The sequence below is a fragment of the Ictalurus furcatus genome, chromosome 2, assembly GCF_023375685.1.
Source record: "Ictalurus furcatus strain D&B chromosome 2, Billie_1.0, whole genome shotgun sequence".
In the NCBI taxonomy this organism is placed as follows: Eukaryota; Metazoa; Chordata; class Actinopteri; order Siluriformes; family Ictaluridae; genus Ictalurus; species Ictalurus furcatus.
In genome coordinates, this window is record NC_071256.1 from 39,681,066 (window position 1) to 39,690,739 (window position 9,674).

The window sequence follows — 9,674 nt, forward strand, 5'->3', positions numbered from 1 at the left end:
TAAAATCTAAGGCTGGTATCAAAAATTACTCCAAGGTTCCTCATCTTATTTTGAGTCTCTAGAACAGAGCCATCAACAAACAGAGACCGTGGAGCAGCTTTGAGAATTTTATGACAGGAACCTATAAGCATAACTTCAGTTTTCCCGCTGTTCAGACACAGAAAGTTATTGTTCATCCATGTTTTTATCTCAGAAATACAATCAGAAAGAAAACAAACATCAAGGTTTTCACCAGATTTTGAGTGAATGTAGATTTGGGTATCGTCAGCATAAAAGTGATGATGGAAGCCGAGTGATCGCAGCAGATGCCCAAGTGGAGATAGATAGATATTGAAAAGTAAAGGGCCTAAAACTGAACCCTGAGGAACACCAGTGAGCACAGAGCTAGTGTCAGACCTCTAACCACCCATAGAAATAAACTAGGAATGGTCAGTAAAATAGGATTTAAACCAGTTTAAAACAGTCCCAGACACACCAAAAACACTTTCAAGGCAGGTAAGTAAAAAGACCATGATCCACAGTATCGAACGCAGCTCTAAGATCAAGAAGAATAAGAATGGAAGTAGCTCCAGAATCAGAGGCCATCAACAAGTCATTGGTACTTTGACCAGTGCAGTTTCAGTGCTGTGAAATTTACAAAAACCTGACTGAAGGGGTTCAAAGAGGTTATTAATTGTAAGATGATTACATAATTGAGAGGCAACAACACGCTCAATTATTATTGCCAAAAACAGAAGATTTGAGATGGGACGAAAATTGTTAAAATCATCCACAGATACATTTTCTTTCTTTGGTACAGGTGTAACAGCAGCAGTCTTTAGTACTGCTGGAATGACCCCAGTCTCCAGTGACTCATTTATAATGCTGAGGATAGCAGGGCACCAAACATCGAAGCACGATTTAAATAGGTTCGTGGGAATTGGATCCAGCAAGCAAGTGGTTGATTTCATGCTGGATTCCTCCCTTGTGAGAGCCTCGGAATCAAGCAGTTAGAAATGAGAGAAAGAAACACCAGTGAACCCAGATGGACGAAGGAGTGAAGAGGCAGAGTCAGGTGTAACAGGAATTTCTTTGCGAACATTATCAATCTTAGAATTAAAAGACTGAAGAAAAGAATCACACAGCTGCTGAGAAACAGGCAAAGTGGTAACAGCATTAACTTGAAGCAGTCGGTTTATGGTTTGTAACAAGTGTCTGGGATTATTTTAATTGTTTACAATAGCCTGAGAGAAGTAAGAGGATCTTTCAGTCTCCATTAGTGCTCGATAATCCCCCAGAAGATTTTCCACGCTTGATAGTAGACATTCAGTCTGGTAAGGCGCCATTTACACTCCATTTTCCGACGAGCAGCCTTTCTAGAGTGCAGATCGTCATTATACCAGGGAGCAGAGTGGGTGAATGTGACCTTACATGACCTTAGGGGAACAAAAGAGTCAAAAGAGCAGAATTTAACTGCAGAACTTTCTTCTCCAGCGATGAGGGATGCAGATCGCTTAAGGTGGAAACAATAGAATTGGAGAAAACTGTCTGATCAATAGACTTCCACTTCCAGAAGGTTACTGTTCGGATGGTAGGCTCACTTGGATGATACAGTTCCAGATTAAAAAAGACAGCTGAATTATCAGACAGTCCAATGTCAACAGATGAAAACTGAGATACAAATGAGCCGATTGCAATCACGAGATCCAGGGTGTGGCCCTTGTTATGAGTCGGGTCAGTTACAAACTGTGTGAAGCTAAAACAATCAATTAGCGACAGAAATTCCTTAACTGCCACAGAGTCACTCCGGTCCACATGAATGTTAAAATCTCCCACAATTACAATTCTGTCAAACTTCATTCTCAACATTGACAGGAAGTCAGCAAACTCGGACATAAAAGCTGCATGTGTCTTAGCCTTAGGTGGTTTATAGACTGTAGCGATGATGGTGGATACAGGAGCAGAAATACTCAAGACCAGGCATTCACATGATGGAAACTGGGGAACAGACACAGAGCTTGTGTTGAACTTCAGGTTATAAACCACAATAATGCCTCCGCCTCTGCCAGATATAATACTCCAAAGCCCGCTGGAGTAATCTGATTAAACAGGAGTCCATCATTTACTTTATGCCAGTTTTCGGTTAAAAACAACAAGTCTGGCTTTTTATCTGTAAGAAAATCCGATAAAAGCAGCGCCTTGTTATTCACGGACCGCGCATTGAATAATGTGGCGTAATCCAGGCTCTGAAGCGGAGATGACAGTGGTTTAATCTCCACGCGGGGAACTGATATTAAATTACTGTTATCAACACCAGTATGGAGCAGTTGGTTGGTCTTACGTCGACAGGTAGGGACAAAGATGTCAGGAGAGGATGAGACAGCAAAACTGCACCTCACACCCCGATGGATATATGGACTTTAGGACGTAGCAATCCAGCGTCTCGACAGAGTTTGTAAGAGTCTTTGGCTAGGCAATAAGAGCTCTGTTTTAAATTAAGAAGCTGGCGTGTAGTGTACCTTAAGGCCATGGTCTTTGAGTGCACACTCACAAGGCCAAGGCGTTGATACTCCAAAGCGCACTGCGAGCACAAAGTCATACAATCCTCACACGCAGCTGGACCGAGGCGTTGATTCCGCTTTGCACGCTGCAGGTTATTCCAGGTGGAGCACAGAAATAAAAACAACAGTCCAAAATATTTAAAATGGCACCACCACATCGCAATTGTAATGACGCTAAAAACAATATCACTTTAAAAACCTCACAGTTATTTAAAACAATATAACTTTAAAAACAAACTAAAACAAACAATACAATACATACAGTCTACTCCGAAAGTATTGGAACAGTGAGGCCAATTCTGTTGTTTTTGCTATACACTGAAGACATTTGGGTTTGAGACTGAAAGATGAATATCAGACGATAGATTCTATTTCCTGATATGTACATCTAGATGTGTTAAATAACTTAGAACACATTTCATTTCATCCCACCCATTTTTCAAGTGATCAAAAATAGTGGCAAAACATTATGAAGCTGAGAAAATACGGAACATTTATCATAGCCATTGCACAAACAAGTGATGGAAAGACCAAAGTGTGCAGGAAGAAAGGATCTTCTCATGATCCAGAACGTACAAGCTCATCTGTGAAACATGGTGGAGGTAGTGTCACGGCTTGGGCTTGCATGGCTGCTTCTGGAACATTCTCACTAATCTTTATCGATGATGGACTCATGATGGTAGCAGCAGGATGAATTCAGAAGTTTACAGGAACATTTTATCTGCAGATTTACAGAGAAATGCATCCGAATGAATCAGGAGGAACTTCATCATGCTGCAAGACCAAGATCCAAAACACACTTCCACCTCAACACAGGACTTCATCAGGGGAAAAGTGGAAGGTTTTAGACTGGACAAGTCAAGCACCAGACCTTCACCCAACTGATCAGCATTTCACCTCCTGAAGAGGAGACTGAAGGGAGAAACCCCCCCGAAACAAACAACTACTGAACGAAGTTGCAGGAAAAACCTGGAAAAGCTTCACAGAAGAAGAAACCAACAGTTTGGTGTCAGTGAGTCGCAGGATTGATGCAGTTACTGCGAGCAAGAGAAATGCAACCAAATATTACATGTTATTTACTTTCATTTACTTCCAGACTGATCTGTTCCAATACTTTTGGTTCCTAAAAATTGGGTGGTCTGATACAAAAGGTTTTATGTTCTGTTTTAAGTTGTTTAACACGTCAAGATGTAAATATGAGGAAATGAAAACTGAAATTATAATCTGTCTCATCTCCATCTTTTAATCTCAAACCCAGATGTCTTCAGTGTGTAGTGGAAACAATAGAATTGTCCTCGTTGTTCCGATACTTTCGGAGGGGACTGTATATGATTGTGTGTATGCTTAATGAATTAATAGTTATATTTACTAAACCAGTGCAGGAAAGGCGTTCGGGACTTTACACTCATCAAAATGTGAAATCAACAAAGAACAAACGCAATTAATCAAACAATAATTTTATACTTACCATTTGCAATTTATTTACGATGATACTTACAAAAGGCCCGGCTTCTCATGCACATGCATGCATCGAGTCTGTGATGAACCCGACTGTTGGTTCAGTGTGTTTGTTAGGAAGTAAGGCTTATTTTACCACGCACATGGGGCCTGCATCATCACACAAACACTTAGAATATTTTTAAACTGCATGCAAGTTTTTAAAAAAGATTCTACTAATTATATACGCTGTTAAATGTTACGTAGAGTTTGTCTTTCGTTTCTTGTTGTTTGGTTCTGATTTGTTGTTTTGGGGCTTATCACGATATCCACGATAAAATCCATAACATGGCACTGCGTCCTATCAGTAATGAGTTTAATACTGGTTTACCTCCCAACTCGTACACGCCGGTACTGCTGGTACTGAATCCACTCACCTGTCCCTACTGGCAGCCGGGTGACAAACTGCTCCGGCCAATCAGGTCCACAACCTCTCAGGCAGTGCAACCCTCAGCCAACAACCACATCTGTCAGGTGTCTCAGGTGTCTCTCACAATGTCGTTCAGTGATCCCTGTATTCCAGCTGATTTAGGCCACAGCTGGATTTCTCCAACAATAATGGAAGAAGACTGTGATCCGCTGCACAATCAGAGAGCTCATCAACTCAGAGAGTTCATCCCACGGTGCCATCTTCATTAGAGTGACATGCGTGGTAACAGGCAGAAATAGCCATCTGACAACAGAAAGGCGAGATGTTATCACTGTGAGCCTGTTTAAAGCTCTATTGGAATCACAAATTAGACTTGAATATAAATTAGACATAATAAATGTCAGTGTATTAATCTTTGAAATGAAATGTTTTTCAAGTTTTGATTTTTCAATAATACATGATGGCAAAATACTTTTATACTGTGATGAAAAATCCAACTTAATTACCTTTTTTAAAACGTCTCCACCACTATTATGTTTCTGAGTTGTTCATAGATTCTCATTAGTGCAATATCTCAAGAACAAGTGGTTCAGTGTTTGTAGAATTTATATATAATTATCTTATTTCAATGGAATGTATATGGATTTTTTTATTTATTAATTTATTTTTTTACAATTTAAAGAATGCTTTACAGCAGCTTAACAGTAACCCTGTAGTGGTGATGAGAGGGGACTGCAACTGCACCATACACAGTGGGGGAAATAAGTATTGAACGCGTCAACATTTTTTTCAGTAAATATATCTCCAATGAGGTTTTTCACATGAAATTTTCACCAGACATCAGTATTAACTCAAGAAATCCAGAGATATAAAGAATTCACAACATTAAAGTCCATAAATAAAGTTGTGTAATGAAGTGGAATGACACTGGGAAAAAGTATTGAACACGCTAAGAAAAAGCAGTTCTCCAAGGCAAGGAACCAGCTGAAATCTGTAAGTAATTATACCCCCTATCTGTGCAAATTAATATCAGCTGGGTTAGTAAATTGATGGTCTATAAAAAGGCTTTTCGTTACCAAGGTGTCACACAAGAAACATCTCATGATGGGTTAAAGCAAAGAGCTCTCCCAAGACCTTCACAACCTTATTGTTGAGAAACATATTGATGGAATCAGATAGAGACGTATTTCAAAACTTCTGAATCCTCCAGTAAGCACCATTGGGGCCATTATCCTCAAGTGGAAGCAACATAACTCCGTCATCAACTGGCCACACACAGGAGCTCCTCACAAGATTTCTGACCAGGGAGTCAGAAGAATAGTCAGAAGAGTAGCCCAAGAGCCAAGGACCACTCGGAAAGAGCTCCAGAAACACTTGGAGGCAGCAGGTACCATCGTCACAGAGAAAACAATAGGCAATGCACTCCACTGCTCACACTCACTCCACAAGACTCCATTACTAAAGAAAAGGCATGTCGAAGCTCGTTTAAAGTTTGCTACAACTCATTTGGACAAGACTATGAAATACTGGGAGAGTGTAGTCTGGTCAGACGAGAGCAAAACTGAACTTTTTGGCTGTGATACTACACACCATGTTTGGAGAAGAACTGGCACTGCACATCACCCTAAAAACACTACACCAACAGTGAAGTGTGGAGGTGAAACATCATGGTGTGGGGCTGTTTTTCATCACATGGTACTGGCAGACTTCATATAACTGAAGGAACGATGAATGGAGATCTTCACCGGGAGATTCTTGAGAAGAATCTGCTGCCATCCACCAGGATGATGAAGATGAGACGTGGGTGGAGCTTCCAGCAGGACAACGATCCAAAACATACAGCAAAAGAAACTCTCAATTGGTTTCAGAGAAAAAAAATCAAGCTGTTAGAATGTCCCAGTCAATCACCTGACTCGAATCCAACTGAACAAGATTTAAAGACAATATGTTTAGAAGAACGGACCAAAATCACACCTGAGTTAATACTGATGTCTGGTGGAAATGTCATGTGAATAACCTCATTGGAAAAATATTTACTGAAAAAAAGGTGTGATGCGTTGAATACTTATTTCCCCCACTGTATTTTACATTAGACAAGAACAGGAAGGGACCACACACTCAGTCTGCTAATGCGCTGGGCAGTTAATCAATTACATTAACCAATACATGTTGATGGATGTGTGGGGGAAGAAAAGACAGAGCTTTTCCTCATGAGCAAGCTAATGGAGCTTGAGATAAGATCTCACATCAACAGCATCAATGACATGGATAGGATCAAAACCAAATGCTGCAGCTTAGGTTTCCAGATGGAGCCACAATGCCAGAGCGGGATTTATGGAAAATCTTACAGTGCTCCTGACTGTGAATCATCCTGCAGAGAGGAATTCCCCAAGAAACTTCCCCTGCTAACAGAACAGACCAACATACTGGATCCAAATCTCCAGCGGCAGGAATTGTCCTGGTGTTGATGGGTCTCCAGCCAAGTTTTATAAAGATTTTATTGTGAACTTGCTTGAGATTTTTCTTTTACTGGAATTAAATTAGCAGTGAGTGCTCGGAAACAGACTGAAACACTCAATGGACAATCTGTTTCAGGTTTGAGATATAATCAACTTGTGTAAGTTGAACTCGTGTGAAATGAGTTCAATCACCTGATCACAAAAAAGCATTTGATAGAGTTGATCGTGTTTATGTATTTCTTTATTGTTCTGGTTATAGGTGTTCTATTCAGAAGCATTTTCATGTTTAAAGTTGGAGGTAGTCTTAAAATGAGCAGAGGATCAGCCAGAGGTGTCTGCTATCAGAAAACTGTTCTACTGAACCCGTATTGTCTAAAGTAAGATCTAAGAAGCAGCGATGTGTGAGAATGGTGTGCTGTATATACAGATGGCATAACAGTCTTTATGAGACACTGGGAAGATGTTCAGGTGCTACCCCACAGTCTAGCTATTTATGCAAGAACTTCCTCAGCCCAGGTTAACTGGGGCAAGTGTGAAAATGTTTTAGTGGGGCAGAGGCAGGGGCAAGGTCCCCCGTTCTACCGGAAACTTTAAAGTGAGGAAGGGCAGGTCTGAAGTACCTGGAGTTTTCTTTTTCAGCAAGAACTGGGAAGAGGTAGCAGAAAATGTGTGTGTCAAGCCATCTCAGTGGACATGACTCCTGCCCCTTACATACATAACTTCTTCCGGCCGTTCTAATGGCCAACAATCTTAGTGCTCATCTCATGTTGTGGCACTGTCTCTAACTGTCCATAAACCACCAGATCCACTTATCAGGGAAGTCTAGACGAAGATCATGACCTTCTTTTGGACAGGACAGTACTGCACTCGAGCAGCTGTGCTTCAACCTTCAGATCACACACTGATGCCCTGGTGCTTTTTACTCTCATTGTTTGGAGACGGCATTGTTCTTTCTTTTGGGATCATTTTGTTATGGGTTTGGGTTTGGGTTAGGGTTAGGTTTAGGGGGGTAGGATTGCCAGTTTGAGAGCAGAAGCAGCAGGTAGGGGCTCTGGGCTCTGAAGGGGAGGGGCTGTGGGCGGCTAAGGGCACTTAGTGGGAGTATAATGTGGGGGGGGGGCCTTGGGGGGCTGTGGCATTTACATTTACATTTATGCACTTAGCAGACGCTTTTATCCAAAGTGAGTTACAAATGAGAAAGATACAAGCAAAGCAATATCAAGCAGAGAACAATACAATAAGTGCTACCATACAAGATCCATTAATTGAATTCCAGAAGAAGCAAAGTGCAGAGTAGAGGTATAAGTGCAATTTTTTTTTTTTTTAATGAGTTTGTTAGGTGCTCATTGAAGAGGTGGGTCTTTATTTGTTTTTTGAAGATGTTGAGAGATTCTGCGGTCCGGATTGATATTGGAAGTGCATTCCACCACTGAGGAACAGTTAGTGTGAAGGTTTTGGAAAGGGACCTAGCGCCACGCTGAGTTGGAACTGCTAAACGTCGGTCGCTAATCGTGGCCTGATGTAGTCAGTCTCTTCTGTCTTCAGATTATCTGTCTACTTGATTTGAGGACTTTTTCAGGTTTATTTTCAGATTTCAGAGTTTTTTTGCAGATTATTTCTGATTTGTTATCTTAAACCTGTTTTCTGACCTTTTCTAATCATGAAAGGTTTTTGAGAGTTCTTTTTTTGGGGAAAAAAAAAACCATGTTCAATGTGTTTAGGTCTAGACTGACATGTTTCTTAATCTTCTAACCAACAAAAATACACATTTTAATCAGAGCTCATGTTTCCTGCTGATTTCTTTCTTTCACAAACAAAACCTTCACTTCATCCTTAAACACACTGAGTGTAAACTCTCACTAATGACTAATGAACATGTCCCCTGCTGGAACATCTGTAACATTGGCCCCTTAAATAAGGCTATGAAAAAAAGAATACAATTAAAAAAAATTTAAGTAAAATCATGTTCTAGAAAATTGTCCTTCTTAAAAATAAACACAATGTTACTACTAAGTATTGGCACCCCTGCAGGCAATATGTTGTGTAGACTTCATGGGTCATGTGTGTAACTCGTTTACGGTGCTGGTGGATGTTTTAACGACACACCAAAGAACCTTTTAGAGGTGAAAGATGCTTCAGTAAACCATTTTGTGCAGATGTGCAAGCATTCTAAAAAATTCTGAAAGATCTGATCATGATCCTGTCTTAAAACTGGTATTTTGCACATTTCTAACAATATTCCTGACATCACAGATCCAGTGCCAGACCTCACAAAAGCAATTTTCTGCTTGTACTCTTAGCTATGATGTGTTTCTGTTTTTAAACCTTGCGTTTTTTGACTGTAACATTGTCTTTACTTACATGATCAAAATGAGTGTCTGCCATCTTTCTAAAAACATATTTAAAACAGAATATTTTCACAGATAAATGAAGAAATATCATGACCACTGCTATGTCCCTCTCTGCACAGTGTGCAGAAATTAGATGACGGTTAGCAAACCTATGTGGTGGACATTTCATCATTTCCACACAAAGACCTGCAGCATGGTTTTCACACCAGAACAGCTAGTTGAACCCAAAACCACAGAGTCAGGGAAATCACAGAGGTGCAATACCATGGCTCTTTAGATGGAATGGTATGTAACATGTAATAGTACTGAATTGAAGACACCCCATTAGCAACAGCACAAGCTACTTTGGAGTGAACTGTGTGGGCTAACGTTAGCTTGAGTATTGTGTTTTTTTAATAGGTATTATCTTACCTTCATAGTTGTGTATTTATGATGAAGCGTACAGTTTAAAGTCTTT

At 40.3% G+C, this 9,674-nt stretch overlaps 1 protein-coding gene across 3 annotated transcripts in view; it reads left to right on the forward strand.

Annotated features, from left to right (window-relative positions):
* The window catches only part of LOC128604406 (uncharacterized), a 33,692-nt gene that overhangs the window by 14,054 nt on the left and 9,964 nt on the right, over positions 1 to 9,674 (forward strand). The gene's annotated exons all lie outside the window — the stretch shown is intronic.